The following is a 23066-nucleotide window of genomic DNA, read 5'->3' on the forward strand; positions in this document are numbered from 1 at the left end:
GGTTTTTAAAGAGAATCAGACAACCATGTTCTGTCTTTTCAACCAGCGATCTCAAGGCAAGAACATTTCTAGCTGAGTCTACAAAGCTCTGTTGTTGTTCATAAGGAAGTTTCTTTGTTTTTTCCTCCCCTTCATAAATGTAGACATTCCATAGTATCTGTTGTATCTGAAAGAGCTAAAGAGGAGGCAGGACCTGGGATTTCTTCATTCCCTGAATTTGTATCTCTAAATTACTCTCCTAGTCTACTTTGACTCAGGAAAGGCAATATTTAGAACTGCATTTGGAAAAACAAATCCATTAACAACTGACGGATAAATCTGCAAAATAAAAGGAAATAACATCCCAGCATTCCTCCCAAAATATATTTGGAATAAATGAGTCCAATAGTCTTCTGTTTAGAGTCATTCCATGACCATAAGAAACGAGGTGAAAAAAAAAAAAAGAAGGTAAAATATAATAGGATTATGTTATCTGAAGGAAATTATATGCTTAGTTACATTAATCTGTTATTATGCAAACATTTAGGAAAACATGATTCTGAAATATAAGGAATAGATGCCAGGTATGGTAATGCAGTTTTGCTATTTTGCAGCATAATAAATTTGCTTAACAGACCTGGATAACAGGCATGGATAATAGATGTCGCTATGCACTGTCCTTGATTTATATGATGGGAAAATTCCCTAAGCAAGGCAACTATATGTCATGTCCTGTGGGGGAGAAAATACTCCTGCAGCTTGCTCCAGATAAGGAAGAAAACAGATTTAAAATGAAATTTGCATTTTTGTTTCTTCATTTCAGATTTTTGTTAATATGTATTTGCCAGAAACACTGATATTATGAGGTCTTGATATTTATTAGAAAAGTGTACCTAAATATATATTGGAACCTTTTAATGGTATTGCACCATTTATTGTTTTTTTTGTTTCTATTAAATTCAACTAATGTTCACATTAACTCTTTCCACATGTTCTCCCTTTTGAAAGTGACTTGTAAGTTTCCTCCTCCCTTCACTGCTTACATTATAGTTTATTAGTTAGTGGAATACATAATGTCTATCAAAATTTTAATGATCCTAATAATTATATTAACATAAAAATTTGACAGTGAAAATAGATTACAGACAATTACTAAAGCCACCTTATTTTTAGGTGGTTGTTCAGGTCCTTGCCTGGTTCAGATTTTCATCCATTCTCCATTGAGGAGCTTGGAAAAAGAAACCTGGTATTTAATGTAATTTTTTTTTGAGCCCATATATCATGCAATTGGCAATCAAGACACCACAGATAGAAAAACATAGAATATCTCAAGCTGAAAGGTACCCATAAGGACCATAGAGTCCAACTCCTTCATTCTCATAAGACTACCTAAAAAATAAACAACAATATATCACTATGATCAACACAATTTCAGTAGAGTAGGTCATATTAAGTAGGAGAAAAAGAAATTGCATTACGCATTGAAAATAAAACAACTACTCTGCCTCAAATTTTCCAGGTTCTCTTACCTTTACTAATCTCCAGGCACAGTGAAAAAGGCAGTTTGCAACACACACTCAATTCCAGCACACAACACAAGACAGTAATAACTTGATAGTCCTTTATGTACTTTTTACATCCCTTTCTGACTATCTGGAGTATTTTCAGAGGACATACCTAAATATTTCAGAAGCAACTCTTCTTCAAGATTTCTGTACTTACTTTCAGTCATAACATCAAATATATTTTTCCTCTTGTGATTTAGGGATATTGTAGTGATAGAATACTTTGAAAGGAATTTTATTCTTAAATATCTTTACGTGGATAAAGTGAAGGGCTTCTTGTTAGACTCTTTTACTGAATCACCAAGTTTATTACACATGTATTCTGTCTTCCCCTCTGAAATATATCCATACCATTTAATTGCCTTAAGCTGACAGGTGGGGTCTTCATCACATCACTAATTATGGATATCTTATGGATAGATATGCCACGAGAAGCATATCTATATTCGACTATAATATTGGTGAAAATTTTCCCACCTACATCACAGAGTCCAGCTTTTCATACTTCAGGAGTATTTCTCATTCCAGTGAAGGTCTTTTGGTCACAGCAGGTGTCCACAGCATCATTAGTCCTCCCGAGTGAAATGGCTCCTGGATAAAATTAAAACAAAATGCTTTGTAGTCACTATTGCTATTTTTATATAATAGCAGAAGCCTGTAAAGAATTTCAGTATACCACAGCACAAGACTCAGGGTTGAGATAAAATAAAAATACAGAAAAATAATTCCTTTAAATAGCATTTTAATTCTTCAAAACTTTCAAAATCTGGGAAAGGGGGTGTTGTTTTGCTGGAAATGACAACAGAAAATTTTTGCCATGTTATCTTTTTACTTGGATTTATAATCCAGCTGGACAAGACTCAACACACTTTGAAGACTGTTCATTTTAGTTTGGAGCCTTTGCAAGTCATCCCTGGCTGAGAAAACTTGAACAAGTGTGGCCAGAGCTTGTTCTCAGAGCTGGATGTAAAGCAAACACAATTTCAGCTTCAGCTGCACTATCCATCCCATGAAACAATCAACGACAAGGTGAAATACTGAATTAGAATTCAAGTCCACTTTCAGAGTCTCTTTCCCTGAGCATCAATCTCCAACTCTTTGATGCTATACATAAGCCTCAGCATAGGCTAGCAGCAGTGAACCTGTTTTGGTGGCTTATGACAAATGAACAGCTTGGATATGATTTCAGAATGGGAACTTCTTTTTATAACTGTGCCTTACTTCTTTTTCCCATCTACTATGGCAGCACAGAGTGAACCTTTGCATATGAAATCACATAATTTCAGTAAACTTACATTTTTTTACACAATCTTTGTGCTCAATATTTATTTTAGTTTTGGTAACTACCATTGTTGTTATTGATTTCTAGGACTGGAAAGCTATTAGTTATTTTTTGTTTGTTTTGTGCTCTTTTTATCCCCACAGGCCCACTGGGAGCACTGTGTTTTACCATCCACATTGTGTTCCATGTACTGGTATAGCTTATGGCTTTCTATGGAGAATTACTTCCTGCACTTTGGGGAAGAGATAGGTCAGATGCACTTCAGCGAAACAAGAGCTTAGGAAAAGATGTTTTGTAGGGTCAGAAAAGAAAACATTGTAACCAGCATAGTACTGCTGCTGCTGTAGCTCTGACCTCTGCCAAACTTGCAGCATCCAACTGGAAAGTCTGCATCCTAAAATATTTATTCTCCACACTGATTTTTTTTTTCAGGTAAACTATTGGATTTTTTTTTTTTAACCAGGTGTGAGAAAAGTGATATTTAATGCTGTAATGTGTAACACATTATAAATTACACTTTGAAAATGTAAAGCTATTTAGATTCAAATCTCCTTTACTTATGAGCTAACCCATATCAGTAAGCTTTATTCAGAATTGTCCAAACTGTGATCATTAGAAAGCCAGCATCAGTGGCAAGGAGCCCAGGAACAGAACCATGCATATGTACCTACAATTAGGTAGGTGCAATACAAGTGAATAATTTGAATAGTGTAATCATAAAATTGTAGAAACAGAGAATGGCTTGGTTTGGATGGGACCTTTAAGATCATGTAGTTCAAACCCCCTGCTGTGGACAGGGACATCTTCCATTAGGCCAGGTTGCTCAGAGCTCCATCCAGCTTGGGTTTAAACATTCCCAGTTGTGGGTCATCTACTCTGGGCAACCTGTTCCAGTGTCTCATCACCCTCACACTAAAGAATTTTTTTTTCTAACATCTAATCTAAACCTATCCTGCTGGAGTTTGAAGCCAGCCATTCCCCCTTGTCCTGCCACTACATACTCTTGCAAAAAGTCTCTCTCCCTGTTTCTTGTAGGCTCCCTTCAGATACTGGAAGGTCACAATTAGGTCACCCCTAAGCCTTCTCTTTTGCAGACTGAACAAACCCAGTTCTATTAGCCTTTCCTTTCAATATATTTAAAGTTCAGTATACCCATGGTTTAAGCTATGGGCAGAAATGCTTTTCCCTATGGATGACTGGCTGCTCTGTTAGCAGTAGCTGTGCTACTGCAGAAAGCACTTACAAGTGCTACGGCATTGCTGTAGCCTTTACTACAACCAGACCAAGAATGAGACATGTCCCTGCAGCTGCTGTAATAAATCACCTATTCAAATGGATGAACCATCAGGGCATGTTAGCTATATTTGCATTTATCAGCGTCAAAGATCTTTTCATTAAGTTATGTTCATAACACCAATGTTAAATTGCATTTTTCATCTGTTGTTATGTAGACTTAGCTTTGCATCCATATTTAAAATTCTTGAAAGTGGAAGAAGGTATTTAAATTGTCATGACCATGAATAAATCTATCATCCAACAGAAAGACTCCAGTAAGGGTGAAGCATGACATAATTATTTCAAGAAAACTCTCAAAAGAACCAACATATATTCCGATTTGAAGATTATTCCTGTCTTGAAAAAACAACTTACCTGCTTGGATGAAACTTTGAAAGCTTTCTGGACAAGATAAGTCTTCAATATGATTTCATCTAAAACCTACTCTTTACTATACCAGATCTCACAAGGCTGTCAAAATTTGTAGCTCACAGAAATAGGACATAGCAGGACTTCTATTAACATATCCAGCAGAGAGCAAATTGAGTGACCCAAACACCATCACAGGGGCAGACTGAAAAATGCTTTTTGGTTTTCTGTATTTTGATAGGGAAAAAAAAAAGTTCTATATCTCTCTTGGTCATCTTCATCTTCCCTGAGGAAAAAGGTATCTATCAGTGACAAGTGACTGCTTTTATACTTCCTTGGAGGGAAGGAAGAAGAGAGTTAGTGACACTACTGTCATTCCATCCTAATCTCCAGCTTCATGTTAATTGACCTTTTTTGTGGTACAGTAGTTGCCATGGTAAAGCTAATCTGAATCTCTGCTACCTGAATCCCCTCTCTCTCTGTTTCTCTTTTCTTTCCCTTTTCTACAAAATGTTGGGAATCTCTGATTTTGGTTTATCTTTGAAAATGGAAAAAAGATCATCAATGAAAAAACTCACAGTTTTGTTCTAAGTTTTGGGCACATGAAAGGTGCCACATACTGTAACTTCTAGACCCACTCTTGTCTAGTCATGAGATTCAAAACAATATCTCCTGCTACATATATAATTACTTACAGGTAATTTTTCTTTAATGATTTCATCTGTTTTCCACAAATAAGAGAAGATTTAGATAGTAACATGAAAGTTGTCACACAGAATACCTAACAGGGAGTCTTAGCACAGAAATTAACAGCATTGGGAGCAATATTCAGACTGATACAAACACACACATTATATTTATTTCATATAACTTAATATTCTTCTATCTATAACAATGGCTCAAGATGTTTTTGATAATTGAAGCTCTCTGTAAGACACTCTCATCAGTGACTGTCCTCCCAAACTGTGCATGACTAGTTATCTCCAAGTCTTATTTCAAGCTGCAATCATGTTTAAATTATTAAAAGGGAGACATATTCTAGAAGATTAATATCTATTAAAATGCCAGAAAAAAAGAGTAAATATATTTTTTCCTTCCCAGAATCTTTGTAGCCCTGCTTTGGATGTTTTATAATAGCTTTATATCTTTCTTATGTTGTTGTGCCCAAACCTGCACAGAATATTGAAGGTGAGGCCACACCAGTGCAGAGCAGAGGGACAATCGCCTCCCTCGACCAGCTAGCGATGCTGTGCACGATACATCCAGGGAAAAGGACTGCATTTTTGTAAGGAAGCTCTTGTGAAATTAGCCTGAAGTATAAGCTGAGAAGGCTGTGTTTTATACAGTGCTGCAGAGAATTGTATAAGTAGAAATATTGATTTTTGTTCTGCTTAGGAATATCTGTTTTGAATGTAAGGTAGAAGATTAACAAATTTGATGAGACAGGTGGTAAGAACAACTGTGATACTTAAAAAGATTGTCTTCAACCACCATATCCATAACGTTGCTCTATTACCAAATTTTAAAGGGAGTGGAGTTAGTATAAACAGACACTAAAAGTGTTTTGAGGTAGCTTGGACAGCTTTGTATGACAGCAGGTTTAAAAACATTCTACCAGCTGAGTGGTGGTCCCAAAACCTCCAAATGAGGGGCCAATCCAAACAAACTGTAGCTAGTTAACACCTTTAATTGACTCAGGATGTTATGTGGTAGATCCAATTTTTCTGTGATTACAAGAAACTTACTGATGAAAGAAGATGAAAGTGTCATTGTTTAATATTTTGATCAAGAAACACCTTTTTCAGAGTATTTTCTGATTTGTGTGAGAAATTTTCCCCCTTTTAAAGCAACTAAAAATTGTACCCTGACTTTATCCACAGAACTCCTTTTGATATGAAAGGCAGGGAAAGGAAGAAAAGTACAAATGCAAAATATGTTTAATAGAAAAAAACAGCATGAAATAATTTTCATTGTTTACTATTTTTAATTAGAAACCACTGTTCCCAGTTAATTAACTTTTTAAATTTTATTTTTATGAATATGTATTCTTTATAAATCTTTATAATTTCCTCTATTCTCCTTGCATTCTACTTTAAATTATTTTTTGGTTCTTTTATTTTCCCCTTGGCTTACTCATGGAAGTTTGACACTGAAATTAATTTCAATCACCTAAAATGTATGCTGTTCCTGGCATTGTAACAGCATGGAGAGAAATATTGTGTTTGAATTTGCACAGGGATAAACCAACGCACTCAGCAAACTATTTAAAATATGCAATAAAGATTTTTCCAAGAAGGAAGGGAAAATGAAGGAAAAGGCTGTTTCATAACTTGCCATTTCAACCAGAAAACTTAAATCACTGATCAAAATCTCTAATGCTGCAACAAAGATGGTACAGGTTGCAAGTCGGTACAATAATTTCACAGCTGAGAAACATTCTTTAAAAAACATAATCTGAATCATTATATATAATTCCTTCTTCTCTCTTATTTTCACTTTCTCTTCTGGTATGTTTCCAATACCTCACTTCATTCTAATCTGCCAGGAAAGCAGAGTTATTCTCTTAAGAGTAGGAAATAGAGACTTGAATAGCAAGCAGACTGAGTAGTGGCAGAAGAAAATTCAAATTAAGCATTCCAACAGAGGGATGCTTGTCATCACCTTAAGTGTTTCTGTTACTTCTGCACAAGGGGACTAAATCCCTAGAGGATGGATTTGTTTACTACATGTTTCTTCTAGTCTGAAGAAATGACCATGAGTGTAGCCTGTTGGAATTTCATCAAGTCCAATCGCAAGTCCATAAAAAAATTAAATCTGCACAATCAAACAGATATTTAGTTAAATGTTTTTGCAAATATTAATTTAATTATCTATGTCATCTATAGAATAATTGATATACCATGAACTAATCTCTATATACCCTTAATACACATATAAAATCATTAATATGTTGCTATTCATAGAGATAGTTTGGTTTCAAATGAAGTTGAGCACAATTTCACATGTAATAATAACACCAGTGTGAAACCTGCTGCAGTCTGTTATTCTGCTTTTTAGGGCTGAATACTTTTTTTTTTATTCCACATACCTATCACTGTCAAGTTAAAAGCCCATGAAGAAATGTTACAGCAGTTTTTTTTCTTTTTTGTGCATTTTCTTCGAGTTAGAAGTATTTTTACAACGATTCAGGAAAAAAATCTATGGCAGTTATCTCCTGGAATTAAATTTACATTATGATTTCTTTTAAGCTATAATATGTAATTACTAAATATGTTGCTCATAGATCTGGCCAGTATTTTTCAAAGCATCTGTTAATAGTAAAAAATGTTGAAAACCACACAGATTCTCAGCTTCCCTCAAGTACTGACTATTAGAGATTTCTAAAGCTCTCTGGAAGTCTCATCCACATGGTCATGTTTGACAGTCACTGAAAAGATTTCATTTTTCTTAGCCTCTATACTTTCTGACTGCTATTGCACACTAAGACAATAAATTCTGCAACTTCACTTTGTGTTATATGAAACAATAATTTTATTTGTTTTAAATTTACTGCTTGTTTCATATATTTTACCATACAAAATTACATTGCTATCTTCCTTATGCATTGACGCGCTTTTGGGAATAAGACTCAAGTGGGAGAAAAATAGATTAGAGGCTTTAAAACAGGAGCATGAACAGGTTTTTGTCTATTTCTATAAATGTTACATATAGTAAAAATTATATTTGAAGATCAAAGATATTGCTTATGTTTATTATCAAGCTCATAGATAGTGCAACCTAGAAATTTTAGATAATTATTCTTGTCTGTAAAAAATTGATTTCTGATAAATATTATTTTTGTCTGGGACATTAGGAGAATAATGCTGGAATTTCTAGGAGCTGTGGCAAAGATTATCTACATAATATTATTTGGACAGCATTCTATAGTTTTGCTTTTCAACAAGAGTAAACTTTGCGAAGAGCCAGCACTGACTGTACTCATATCACTGTAAAAGTGTCATATACATACAATTTGTAAGGACTGGTTAGAGTCCTTGCTTACAACATTCACCTGAACATGTTAAATTTAAAGTATTGTGAAATAAGGATTCTGGATTACCACAAATCTTCAAAATACCCTTTTTCCCCAGAGGCAGTACCTGTTAAAGTGACACCTGAAAATATTTACAAGATGCTAAATAAAATATCATTCAAATGAAAATATTCACTTTCAGCCTGTACTGACAAGTATCCTGGGACTTACATCTTCCCCAGCCTTTAAAAATCTTTACAATGAAGTTCTGTTGATTGTATTTCCAGTGTAGCATATTACATATGATTTTGGGCTAATATACAATTATTTGTTAAAAAACCCAAAGAAAATAGTCAGTCTTCTGTTTTGATATACGTCCATGTGTGTGTGTAGCAAATCAAAATATGATATAAGTATTCATCTGAAGTGTTTTTGCATGGATGAATGAATATTTTGTTGACATACGCAAGTATATTTGTCAATTTCTGTGTAAAAACAGGGATGCCTGTGCATATATGATAATGAACTCATATATTTTTAAAGAATTTGAACAGATTTATAACAAGAAATAGAAATATTTCATCTTAGGGCTGTTCTCCACCACAAATATTATTTTATTATCCTTCATGAAATATTATTTTGTCACAGGAATAGTGTGTATTTGTAGTTGAAAATAATTTTTCTTTAATCGGAATACAACTTCACTTTTTCAAGGTACAGAATAGTCTGAATTCAGGTGAGAATACCCTCAACATTGCCTCCTTCTTCTGTCAACACCTCACTCCCATTCCTCCAATCCAAACAAAACAGAAACCTGTCATAAAAAAAGTACTCAGTAAAGCCAAATAAAATCAAAGTGAAATGTCTGCCATGGGATGAAAGAACTGGTGTAGTAGTAGTTAAAGCATAATATGTTTAAGCCTGGGGATAAAGTGAAGTGCAGATGTGTCATTCCCTGAATAAAAATAAACTAATAGTTCAGCTATACAACCACAGCTGCAAGGTTTTTAGAAGCAGGTAAGAACACATCAGTTTTTGTGTGCCATCCAAGGTCTTATATCATAGTCTCTGGCTGATCCTTCCTTTGGATTGAGAAGCACTTTTACTCACAAGTGCTGTTAAGTATTCCAGTTGCAGGCTTTGCTCTTCTAATTAAGAAATATGGTTTTTGAAGCTTCTATGTGCTTTTTAAACAAAAATTTGCTTATGTTTTTAACTCGCACAGGGTCTGAAATGACACACAACGATATATCTCACATTCTGTAATGTCCCTTCCTGCTTGAAACATTCATCCTACTCTTGCATAACTGCCCAGCAACTTATAGTTTGCCTTCTCTCAAACTGTATTATTACCTTCTCAGAAAGCAATAAGGATGAGGGAAACAATCATGCCACAAAGAAAGTTACTCTAGTGTTACAGATCTCATATATGAATGCTCAGACGCGGCCGTGCCAAAGCTTTCCTGAGCTATGTGGAACATGTGGATAGAGACAATATTGTATTTATAGGTTTTTCCAGAGCAACTAGCAACTTGTACAGCCTTAGAGCATGAAGCCTTTTACTGCATTTTGCCAGCAGTTAAAATCTCCCCACCCCATGCTTCTGGAGAAAAGAAAAACACTGCCTTTCCTTAAGTGAACTAAGCCAGAAGAAACTTTCACAGAAAATTACCCTCTCACTAAAAGCAGCTTGAATACACTTATGCTTTTCTCCTGAGCGAGCACAAAAGGTGTGTCAGAGCTTTTGAGAGGTAACTGTTCCTTCACTCTCTCTAAACATTCACCATCTTATCTTCTTTGACCTCTTCTAGATGAAGAGGTGCTTTTCATTAAGTCTAAAGTAATGATCCTCTACTTTGTTATATTTTTTCAATTTAGGTGTTAGTAAAACAGGGAAAAGGTCTACATGTGTAGTCGGGTAGAATGCTTTTAGTCTGTGCTTGTATCATTGACACTACCTTCTGCTGCTATAATAAGGTGTTAGAAACTATCTTAAATGCATGAATTTGAATAAAGAGAGAAAGTCTATGATGAGAAAAATGCATTAGTGTAAAGAAATGCATTCTATTTTCTAGACATGTTTTAAGCTTTTTTTTACAGAATGAAATATTACAGTAGAAATCTCTCAGACATTGTGTCATCAGAGAGAGAACAGCAGGTTCTATGAAGAACCTGAAAATGAGAGTTTGCAAGAAGAAAATAATATGTTAAAGTGAAATGTTTGGTTTTTTTTTTCAAAATGATACGTATTTTAAATAATCTTATTTTTGTTGGACATTAGCTATAGAAATGAAAAAAATATGAGTGTCTGGTAATCAGGAAGAGATGGAAACTTGATTTTAATGCTCATAACAAATGATATTAGATAAAACTGAAAATCTCTATGATTCAGCAATAGTATTATCCAACATTCAAGTGTTATATGCATACTTTAAAAAGGCAGAAAACTGTAATTATCAGACTATTTTCACTATTAAAATGCAAATTATGCATTGACAACATATTTAACAGCTTTTATTGTTTCTATTTAAGAAAGAAATTATTATGTTTCTGCTATTGAAGGGGAGCTTTTCCAAATCACTGTCTCTGATTTTCCTTAAGAATTGAGCTAAGTAAAACATAGCAGCAGCCTATCTAATGATAGGCTCACACTGTAATTTGCAATTCAGGTTTGATTCTCATTTTTGAATATAGAGTGTCATGAATTTTACATGAAAATTACACTGCCACAAATAGAATATGTAAAGTTAAAAATGTACCCCTTGGCTGCCCTGTTCCAGACCCTCTTGATAGTTTAGAAAGCAATCACAAAGACATTCTCCTATTCACCCACCTCGTGTACAATTGCATTCACCTTGTCTGCTACTGGCAATTTATTCTCTTTTGCCTCAAGGGAACTTGAGCACTTTGATTCCTAGATAGACACCAGCCCTCATTCAGAGTTAGAAGTAAAAATGATGAGTTTCTCCTATTTGTTATTTTTTCTCCTCCCTGACTCTTTTTCTTTTGCTTCTTTAGCACTGAAGTCATCCAACTAAAGAGTATTTTCTGATCTACAAGACACAAAATATAGTGCTGAGACAGATTTATAATTTCTAATTGGTTTAGGAAATTAATCTACCAAAAAAAAATATCATGGTCTGAAGACCCACTTTTTATCACTGGACTGTATCCTAATACACAATGAAACACAAGACTTTGAAATGTTTTTACTTTTCCAATAAATTTTATCTGCAAAAGTTCTAATAGCAACAAGAACTCAATTCAGTGTGTTCTTCTGCTATTTCTTATCTCCTATAACTACACTCTGTCAGTTATTTCACATGAAGATTGTTCCATGAAGCAACTGAAATTTTCTGTCTTTCAGCATTCAACTAAACTATTCTGTAGAACCATGAAAAGGGGTAATTTATGCCAAATATTTGCAATTCAGTGAACTTATGTAGACAAAAATCTTTAAGAATAAATCAAAGAAAAATGAAAAAGAAATCTAAAATAATGTAATTTATGAATTTATAGCAAGATTACTGTTCTCAGTCTAGGGGGTGTTCGATCTTTATCCATCTAGATTAGTATTTTTTGGTTCAATTGGCTACTGATTCTTTAGTATTGCTTTGCGCATCTGGGTTTTTGTGTTGTGGTTTATCAACAGTGAAATTACCTTCTTGCCTGAGATTTTGAGCTTTACAAAATGCTTCTTTTTTCTGAGAGCTCCCGTCACTGTCAGGTACTGCTATCGACTGCTTCTGTGTAAGGGATTTAATCTGTAGGAAGAGAAGTGGCAGGAGCACAAAACAAGCAAAGCACTCAAAACTGCAAAGGACATGTTGGAAAGGGGATTACCAATATAGCATTTGATAAAAGACTTACAAAATAGTATGACAAAGGATACAAATGTAAGATGAAGCCAAAGAAATAAAAGTGTAAAGTATTAATCCTTCATTAGAAAACCTGCCTAGACATCTCCCTTTCAACTGCCCGATAAATATCCTAGAAATTAAATTCACCAAGGAGGAGAATTTCGAGGTTACTGTATGCAAAAATAGCACCACCAAACAATCAGGCTTACTTTAACCAGAGGCTAAAATTACATTGAAACCTTTAACTGACTGCATTTTCTTAATAATACATAGCCTCCCAGCAATTAAAATCAAGCCTTGTCCAATAAGTAAATTGTATGCTAATGTAATTTCAAGGCAATGGAAGAAATAAATATAAATAAATCAGTAAAAGTACATCAAGTATCCATCATGAAATACACAGTGTTTCAATGCATGGTAGACAGCTGTACTTGCTCACTTGAGCATCTGTGCTAAAATTTATATGTCTGTGTTCCCAAGCACATGTCTATCCCTGCCTTAAGGAGAGGCTGGCTCCAGCAGAACCCTTGGAAGGGAAGGCCACTAATGTCCTCAGGGAGTTTCTGAATGTGTTCAGGGTAGGAAAAGCTGCTGAGCTGACAAGCAATATCCAGCCTGAAGGCTGGAGCTCACGCACAGGTTAAAAGGCAGCAGAAGATGAATCTGATAGCAAGGCCATGAACACAGAGGAAAGAGCTTCTCTGGTTCAGAGGGGAAAGGATCAAATTTTGATGCTGTTCAGAAAGTATCGAGCTAATTGAACTGAAACTCAAAGGTAAGTTCCAGTCTACAGGGACAAAATGGGAAGCACATTAGACTCTCAGTTTTTGTTGTTTCTTCACTGCTTTGACTTCTTTTAATTTTGAAAGTCAACACTCTTAGACTTCTGTTTTGGAATAAAATTTATTTTTGAATCTATACCCGTTTGGTCCCTTTGGGGACTTTCTCCAAGAGGAAGTTTAAGCACACCTGTTCTGCAGCAGTAGACAAAGCACTTTATTAGTTAATATGTGCACAGGTAGAGAGGAAGGCTACAGCTGCAGCAATGTGCTCACGAAGGACAAAAAAATCATATCCCTTACAAAATCATGACAATGAAGGTAGAGACTATCAAAATGTTTCTGTTGTTGATGTGATGCTCAGGTAAAATCACAATTGCACCTCACTGTCACAGAACAAGGAGACAGAGTAAAAATTAACTGACTTCTCACTCTATTCTATTGCTTCCATCACATTTATGGTTTTTTCCAGGTAGCTAAAATATAATTTGTTATGTTTTCCTACTCACAATACTGGAAATAGCACTGTTAGCACTTTCATTGCCCTGTAAATATATTTTTTGCAAATATCATACTCTGACATAAATCCTACAATATTGGTTTCTTTAATACCTTACTAATTGATTTATGCTTAAACAGATATACTTCCTTCAATTTTTATGCCTTTTTTGTTGTTTTTTTAGCTTGCTAACCTCACTTTCTTTTGTGTTGTTTGATTTCCATTATTTTCCCTCTTATCCTTTTCGAATAACTTCATTTCACATTCAGTGAAGTTGTTAAGCCTGGATCATACCTTTTCCCTGACTACTGTGAACAAAACCAGAAAAATTAATTTTTATCCACCCATTTTCTACTTTATTTTTTCATCCTCTCATCTTTCCTGACAAACACAGTACAATTCTTACCTGTGTTTCCTTTCTGTGCACAAACATAAATAACGCAGAATTTGGTTTAACAACAAAGACATAAACAAAACACATTACAAGAAAGCCACTAGCTGCTGTGTACATCCTTGTTCTTTATTTCAGTCAGCTTTTACATCTTTTGACTCAAAATTCCTTCTTTTTCTCTCTTTTAAAAAATTATAATATGCACATGCCAACTGAGCTCCCTGCCACTTCTTGTTAAAGAATTAAGGAAAATCCCATCTACTTTTTCTTTTTGAAGACAAGTTCATTGGACTCCTGACCTCTGCAGAGAAAAATCTCCCTGACTGCTTCTTTATTTCTTTTCAAATTTTCAGGAAGATTCTACTGGGAACTCAAAACCAAGTCATCCCCAATTAACTGATACAGCTGGTTAATCTTTTGGTATTCAACATTGCACTGTCTCTATGAAAATAAAGACACTTTATTTTGCTAGTTAGAATGTATCACATTAGCAATCTAAGAAATTATTACCATGGCATAATTCTCCAATTGTGTTTTCTGTTTGTGTTTACTGTTTTCCTCTCGCAAGACTATTTTGACCCTTTTTTCCTTTTGTGAAGGTGAGATTAGGTTATAATTTCCCTGTTGAAGAGTTGTGAGAAGAACTCCCAATTGCCACCACCTCACCATTGTTCTCTTAGGTGCAGCACAGGGAAATGCTAGAAGGAGAGTGCATTGCCCATTAGCTTTTCAGAGCAAACACATGATATGTTATAAAGGAGTAGTAAACTGAGCCAACTAATATGTTTATGCTCTTCATACTTCTAACAGTGGCATGCCTTTCTCTAGTTGAGGCTTCTTCCTCTTTTATTTCAGTTTGTGTATTAAAATGACATTTGGCAACCGAGCGCTTAGTAAGCCCCTGTTTTATACTTGCTTGAATTCTTCTCTTGTTTCAGCATTCTTAGAATAATTTATCCAAAATCAAATGGTTGCATTTTTTTTTACTAAAATAAAGCTTTTTTGCTAAATGACTTTCTTTATCGATATCCTCACTTCCGTATTAGAGTTGGGTGAGCAAAATGTATTAGTTTTATTCAATCCAGCTAAATGCTTAATTTCTTGGTTGGCTTTTAAGTTCACACCTTAAATAAAAATTAAACAACTAACAGCTCAATTAAACAGACACTTGAATTTTGCTAAAGAGTGATTTGGCATTGATGATAATTGGCATAGAAATATAATTTAAGAAGCAAATAATTGTATTCTTGTTTAATAAAACTTAATGAATAGAGAAATAAACAACCTTAGCTAAACAATTAAAATAGTGCTACTAAAGAAGAGAGATTGAGAATCTGTAGGAGATGGTGAGAAAATTTTCTGCATTAGTAGTATAAATCAAAACCAAAAATAAGCAGCAGGATAAATCATATATACCATGATCTACCTTTCTTTTTCTTTTTGTTTGAGAGTAATATTTTATATACCTTCACCATAACATTTTAGGAGAACTTCTGTAGTAAGATATGAACTGAATGTAATTTGAAATTCCACAGACTTCCATTTTTTTCTAATAGAGTAACAGCCAAAGAGAGCCATAATTATAATTTACACAAGTGAAAATGAGAGGGACAGAAAGTGTATTTAGCAATCTTTTCAGTAATGGCTGTTCAGAGAGACAACAATTACAGAGCAGGTAAGAGGTTGCATGTGCTGGGAAAGATGAAGCTTCTAAACATAAAAATAAGTAAAAACCAGCAAAAGTAGAGCTAATTTTCTATAATGGTTTTCCAAAAAGAACAAGTACCTAACACCTTTGTGCACAGCATTTAGTTCAAGGTTATACACTGGACACACAGACTAAAAATAACTGCAGGCAAACAAGAGCTGTAAAGATCAGTTTTAAATAGTTAATTTTAAAATGCTTTGTGGACTTTCTCTTATACTACTCTGACTAACGGACTTGCTAATTAAAATCCACTTTGTATTAAAAAATAATGAGAGCACAGATTTAATAGAAATTGGTAGCAAAGAGGGGAGTCTATTAACAGGAACATGAACAAACAGAAAAATATAATGTATTGAGCTTAAAAAGAGATTTTAAACTTGTCAGAAATCTCTCCTAGGGTGGAACCCTACTATTATTTCAGTGAAGTCTGGCAGCATTTATAACTGTTGTTTCAATTTAAGATTAAATCTAAGTTTCAATTCAAGATTCTTATTTTTCTACATGATCCATTATATTAAAAACTAATTATCATTCCATGATGTTAAAAAAATATTAAATTCTATGTATGCAGAGTTTTCTCCACAGTTTATGGTACACTGGGCTCAGTATTGAGCCTTGGGGGACACCACTTGTGAGAGACCCTAACTAGAACCTGTGGCACTGATGACAACCCTCTGGGATCTCCCATTCAGCCAGTTCTCAATTTCAATTTTCCTTCACAGTAATAAAAAATTTAAAAAACAAGAATAAGCCTTTTCAAGGCTGTGTGGATACCACAATTACACACATATCATAATTAATGCACTTGCATGTCCCTGAAGGCTCAGAGATATTTGGTTGCACCTCTGATCTCAACATTCCCAATTTGTCAGTGCTGTTGTGATTACCTTGTGGTATCTTCCATAAAAATCAGATCTTGAATTTAATTCCATGGAAGTGTTTGAGGCAATACCTTTTTCCACAGAAAAATATTCCTTCTTTCTATTCAATTTTTGGTCTTTAAAGTACACAAACAATAAACAATTATAAGCTTTTTATAGAAACAATAAAGACATAAAGCACACCTAAGCTATTTTAACATAAACATTATGACATTAAAGTTTTCCTTTATACTGCATGTTTAAAAAAAATTACCAGAGACCAGAAACACCTCTGTTATTCTTGTATTGACTTTTTTTTTTTTTAAATCTCATCCAGCACAGCAGTGAAATGATTTAAACTCAGGTCTGTTGAGTGCAAAATGTGTTGTGGATTTTTCTTTTTTAAAAAATATCAATCCCAGAGTATGAAAAATGGGAAAAAGAATTTGAAATGATTGCTTAGCATGAAAATGCTGCCTACTTTAGTTCACCAATCCTCTGTTGTCTCCAGGGTCACTTTGAGTCCCTTTGGGTTTGGGGCTCAGATTTCAGTGAATTTCTGAAGTTAATGCCTTTTAGTCACAGAGGTGTTTTGTCTTTTTCTTCTCAGATATAAGGAATGTGATTGCTTTAAGAGAGAAAAAACCCTCAACATTTTACAGTGTTTGAGTAAAACAACCGATTGCAGAGTGAAGAGTTCAGAGCTTTTGCTTTGGAGGATGTTACTACATTCTACATTTTATAGCAAGTGTATCAACTGATGAACAATTCTGGTGAGTACTGAATGGGTAGAAGATGCATATGCTGAGAATATAAATGCAGAAATAATGTTCTGCCCTTTCTTGTTACAAAGGTCAGAGTTTAAGAAAATAGCAAGCTGATCTAAAGTTATGAGTCAGTGTCCATTCACTCCAGTGCTACTCTGCAAATGGAACAGAGAAGGGATACCATACAGGAATGACAATGTGTTTTATGATTTTTGCTGAAATCTTATGCCCCTAATTACAGAGGACTGTCTTTCTTGTTTAGTTCAGACTAATGTCCTTTGAGTCTTACATTATTTTACTCACAACTATGCCCACCACACACTTAGAAGTGCCAAATAAGGTAAAGTAAATGATATTATCATAGTAGCTGCTGATTTCTAAAAAATCTGAGAAGGCTTAAAATTGCAATACAAAAATATGGAAGCAAAGAATATCTAAAAGAATACCTAAAAGCCTGAGTGAACACATAGTGCTATCAATAGAAAAATATACATTTACATTAATGAAACTGGATCAGACTCTATATCTGACTTCAAGCCTTCAGAAAAAAAAAAAAAAAAAAGAAAAAAAAGAAAAAAAGAAAAGGACATTTGATGCTATTTATGTTGATGCAAACTGACCTGAAAAAAACTAGGTCCTGTGCCAAAAACAATTCAAAGTGCAAGCTAATTGAAAAATATTTTATAAAAGGATTTGAAACTGAAAATAGCCAAGATTAAGAAAAACATTCTATTATTTTTATGTGCAGATTTACGGTACTAAGAACCAAGCTCATGAGAGAGAAAAAAATACAGAAAACCCTTTCAGGAATGGATTAGTAGTTCAGAAATAGGCCTTTGAAAACTCCAAATCCTGCAGGATGATTAATTATTCTGTAGCTCACCATGAAGTATTTTTAGCTGCTTTAACAAAGACAGAAAATTGCTGCCTTGTCTACTGAGTGCTGCAAGAAGATGAAGATTATGAAATGTTTCTGAAGTACATAATTTCAGAAGTACTTGAAGTAAACAGTCATTGCTTTTGCTATGCTACTTGGATTTTTGGACCAAGATTAACCTTTTATATTCATTACTTCAGGGCATTAAATGTCTCCCTACTTGACATTATAAATTTAAAAGAAGTTCATCTTCCCTTTGACTTTAATACCTGTGGGTTTATGAAGAGGAATGGGATCATTAGGAGGAGTTTTTAATTTTTGCCCATAGACTACCACAGTTATCTTGAAAGGTCTCTCGCAAATAAAAATTCTTTTTAGCTCTTCCCCAGATTCCACAAATGTACAGACTCAATCCTCCTACACATTTCAATCCAAAGCACAGGCCTTAAACTCACAGAAAATCCACAGGCAATTTTTTTCAAAAATTAATTTTTTCAAACTCTCAGCCTCAATCTTGGTCTAAGAACCTTATCCTTTAAAAAATAGATTTTTCCAGGAACCAGACCCAACTATTTCTGTAAAATTCTAGGGAACCAGTTTATTTTTTTTAATAAAGTAAAATAATTCAGTTTGAAGTAATCTACAGTTATCTAGTCCAAACACACTTAACTACTTTTAAACACAACTTAAATACTATTTTAAACACATTTAACTATTTTTAGAATGCAAGTAAACCCATCTTATAAAAAGCACAAGTACTTACCTAATATGAAGAAAATACAACAAAATCAATGGAACTGAATGGGACTTGAAGTGAAGCAGGTGTAGAAGTCCACATTGCTTGGCCTGTATCAAAAAGAGGAAAAAGCCCTGTAATTAGGGCAATTTCCATGCAATGCAAAACTTTCATTAAGAGATCTGATAAGAGTTTTAACATGTATGTAATACCAGGTTATAAATAGTAAAAGTATTTATCAGTGTTTTACATATACCATAAGTGATAATTAGGAAAACAATGTTGCAAAGTACAATAAGCTTAAAATAAATACTTGATTCTAACTTCCAACAACTGCACTCAGAATCTGCAATTCCAGTGTCTCTAATGAGAGACAGGTTTTTGTGATTACATAATCACAAAAATGTAATGAGCCTTTTAAATATTCTGTGCTAACTTCCTAATATTTATTGTTACTTTTATTTTACAATATCTTACATACCAAGAAACATACAACATCTGTAAAACCTGAATAAAGGATATTGTCACAAGGCCTACTCCATTAGTCATGAACTCTACAGTGTTCTAAGAATTGATCCACTATACAGAACTAATATAAATAGCAATTTAACAGAAAGAAGCTGCTTAGAGAGACTTGTAATGGAATTGGCAATGAACTTCTTTTGTTGAATAAAAAATCTCTGAGATTTTAGTATAAGGTGAATATTCTGACAGTAATTGCATATGTGGCATGGCAGGGATCCCATGTACAGTCCTGTTATTGCCTTGACAATAAGTCATTAGCAGTTCAAAGAGAATTTGAGAAACGACATTAAGTCAACATATGAAAGCTACTTCACAAACTGAAAAAAATGAAGACACATAACTCAGCTAAAATATAAATTAGAAAGCAATGGCTTAAGAAAATAACAAACTGTTACTGAAGGGACTAAATCTTTCACTGCTTAAGGGAAAAGAAGAGATTAAGAGGTCCATGGTGTAGGAAGACTGACAAGGTCTTAGGAGAGGAGAAAAGGAAGAAGTAAAATAAAAGAAAGAAAAAAGAAACATGATAGTACAAAATATTTAACCTTGAAACAATCTCTTAAGGAAACCAGAAGAAATTATATCATTTGCAACATTTAATTAATATGCTTCAATGAAAGCACTACAAGAAGTATTGCTCCTACCTCCCTCCCCTGGAATGCAAATAGAAACAAGACTGCTTTCCTTTCTGCAGCAGCTATTATTTTGCTCTAGTAAAATGTCCCAAGGCCTAGTAGTAATATCAGAAACTACTAGACTGGAGAAATTAGATGGGAAAAAAAAAAAAAGAGAGAGAATAATAAATTATAAGAAAATGTTGCTATTATACCTTAGATACCTATTACATCCATCAGCAAGGTTTCAGGCAAGAATAAATCCTTCCAATATTTCAGACACACAAATTTCCTGTATAAAAGTTGTTGGTAATTATCAGGGACACTGAAAAGAGAGAGAATTCCTGCTATATACTGGTATTTTTGAGTGCCTGAAGCATAGTGGGCAAAGCACAATGAATACATGCTGATTACTTAACTACCTTTTTCTTCCTTTTGTAAGTTGAGGCTCTGCTGGCATATTGTAATGCAGCTCATTCACTGAAAATCCACAGAAATGAGTCAAAGGTGATTATTCTCACAAACTCCAAAGGACAAAAAATACACATGAAGCATTACTCAGCTTCTCAAGCCTTTCAAGATGTACCTGCAATCAGCATACCACCAAGAAAACTAACTTAGAGCAGCAGGAGCAGGTGTATTTAGCAGGAACAGGTGTATTTAGCAGCAACATAGAATAAATATCAAATAGAAAACTTCTTATGGATGTTCTCAACTCAGTTGTCATCACTAGCCATTAGAGCAGCTGTTTACATAGAAAAGTGATAGCAGGAAAGTATTTTTAGCTGCCTTGGGGGATACAGCAATGGGAAACAGCAGAGCCAACGCTGTACGGTGTGTCAAGACTGCCTGGTGTACCAGCTTGCCTGGTGTCAAACTGCTGCCACACTGCTGTTTGAAAACCATTGCCATAGAAAGAAATGTTTTACTCTAGTCAATATTTCTTGTTACCTTTTGTCTTTTATCACTGATTCTCAGTTACACTTACAGCTAGTACTTCAGTAACATCTTTGTTTTAGTTTAACACAACCAGTCACAACATCAGTGAAATGTGACTGTTAATTTCAAGCCTCTCATAGTTCATTATTTCTTCCCTATTCTAAATTACCTTACAAAAAAGAATATTTCAGATAATTTTATTACTCTTAAATGTTTAATTTTATTTCTCTTAAATGTTATTCTCTCCCCCAAAATATTCTGACAGGGTTGCCTGTGGTTGCAGAGATGGATGGCCTCTCTTTCCTAAACTTTGGGGTGACATGAGTCCTTCCTGATTTGTGAGGGTTGTGTATGTAAAAACTTTGTGACCCTCTTACATGACATGTCCTTACATGACATCATGCCCCAGGCAACAGTAATGAAGGCAGAGAGGAAATAATAGAAGAATCTATAAACTTATACTGATACTTGGACATTTTTACATGATCTGTTTTGCCACTTGGATTGTTCATCTATTATATTTCACCATAATTGTCTAATTATTCCTATAAAGAGGCTCTTCTATGTTCTTTTTAATTGCCTCCACTAAAATTCAATTTCCATTTTGTGATCAATTTCCATTTTGACTTAATATCTCCTTCAATAATTAAAAAAAGCCTACAGTTCAGGAAGTACTTATAAAGCTCCATGTAAAACAGTAAGTATTTGTCCCTGAGAAGGATCATCACTGACAGGAGTTTAACTACACTTATTTTAAAAGTCACACAGAGCTGAGATCTTTCTTTACTTGTTCTTTGCAAATAAAGGGATACACTCAAGAGTATGTGATAACCCCTACAGCATTGTAACTTAGAGTAAGACAAGGCATAGCAGGAGGTAAAAAATAGTGTTATCAGCCATGAAATTTTAATTTTTTATTAAACAGTAGCACAGAAATCTCTGAAATCAATAAAAATTTTCCATGTGTCAAATTATATTGTCATATCTGCATAGAGCAAAGAATGAAAAAGGGACTATATGACCATCAGAAAGAGTTGGTCCGGACTGCACATTTTCATAGGCAGCAATATTTGAATGTGCTGAATTTGGAAAATGATGAAACACAAAAAATTCTGAACTTCTGAGGGCTATTAGATATAAACTCTTTGAGTTGTATTAGAAACATTGCTTGTTAAATTTGAACTGATGCACTGGAAATGAAAGTAGGGAAAGGCATTAGGTAAAGCTTAATATTGCAGGATCAGATGACAGTACACCTTGTTAGGTCAACATTTTGTACCTAAGTGCTGCCTGATGCATTTCTGCACTTGAGGACTAGTATCTAAAGGAAATTGGAGTGCTATCTACTTGTGTTGTGAAATCACTAGTTTACAAATCACTGCAAAAATAAATGTTTACAAAAAAACAGTGTAAACCACAAGTCTTTGTTTAGCTGGCCAAATACTAAGGAAAGTAAGAATGTTATCAAAAGGTAAAAACAGCAAATAAATATATCAGTGTAATACAAACTATTTCTCATGCCAAAATTTTTGGTAGCAACATTTACAATAATTGAAGAATTGACTGAACAAATAGAATATATCAATAGAAATATCAATAGAAATTGATATAAAATATTTTCAAGTCTTATGCTTCCCTTGAAATCTAAATCAATAATATTTTGTTCTCTGTTATTTTACCCCAGTAAGGTTGTGAGATAGCCTCAAGAGACTCAAAAAAGAATGTGCTCTCTTTCAGTTGGTACAACTTGTTAGTCTCTTTTCTTCACAAAAGTTTTTTCCTGTACAAAGTAAACCCCCGAAGAAAATTCTAACCTCATTTAATCCTTTCAATACCTTGATAACCTGCCCTGCAGTATTTTATCTTTATCACAGTCATGGAAGAAAGCGCTTTGGTCTGCAACTTTTCACGGAAACAAAATTGCACCTCAGACTTGTAGTATGAGACATGACACAGTAATGTGTGAACCATGAATTATTGAAAAAGTAAAAGGAACCCTGAAAGAGAATCTCTTTTCCAAAGGCAAAAG

The sequence above is a fragment of the Lichenostomus cassidix genome, chromosome 4 (genome assembly GCF_008360975.1).
Source record: "Lichenostomus cassidix isolate B80296 chromosome 4, HeHo_3.0, whole genome shotgun sequence".
In the NCBI taxonomy this organism is placed as follows: Eukaryota; Metazoa; Chordata; class Aves; order Passeriformes; family Meliphagidae; genus Lichenostomus; species Lichenostomus cassidix.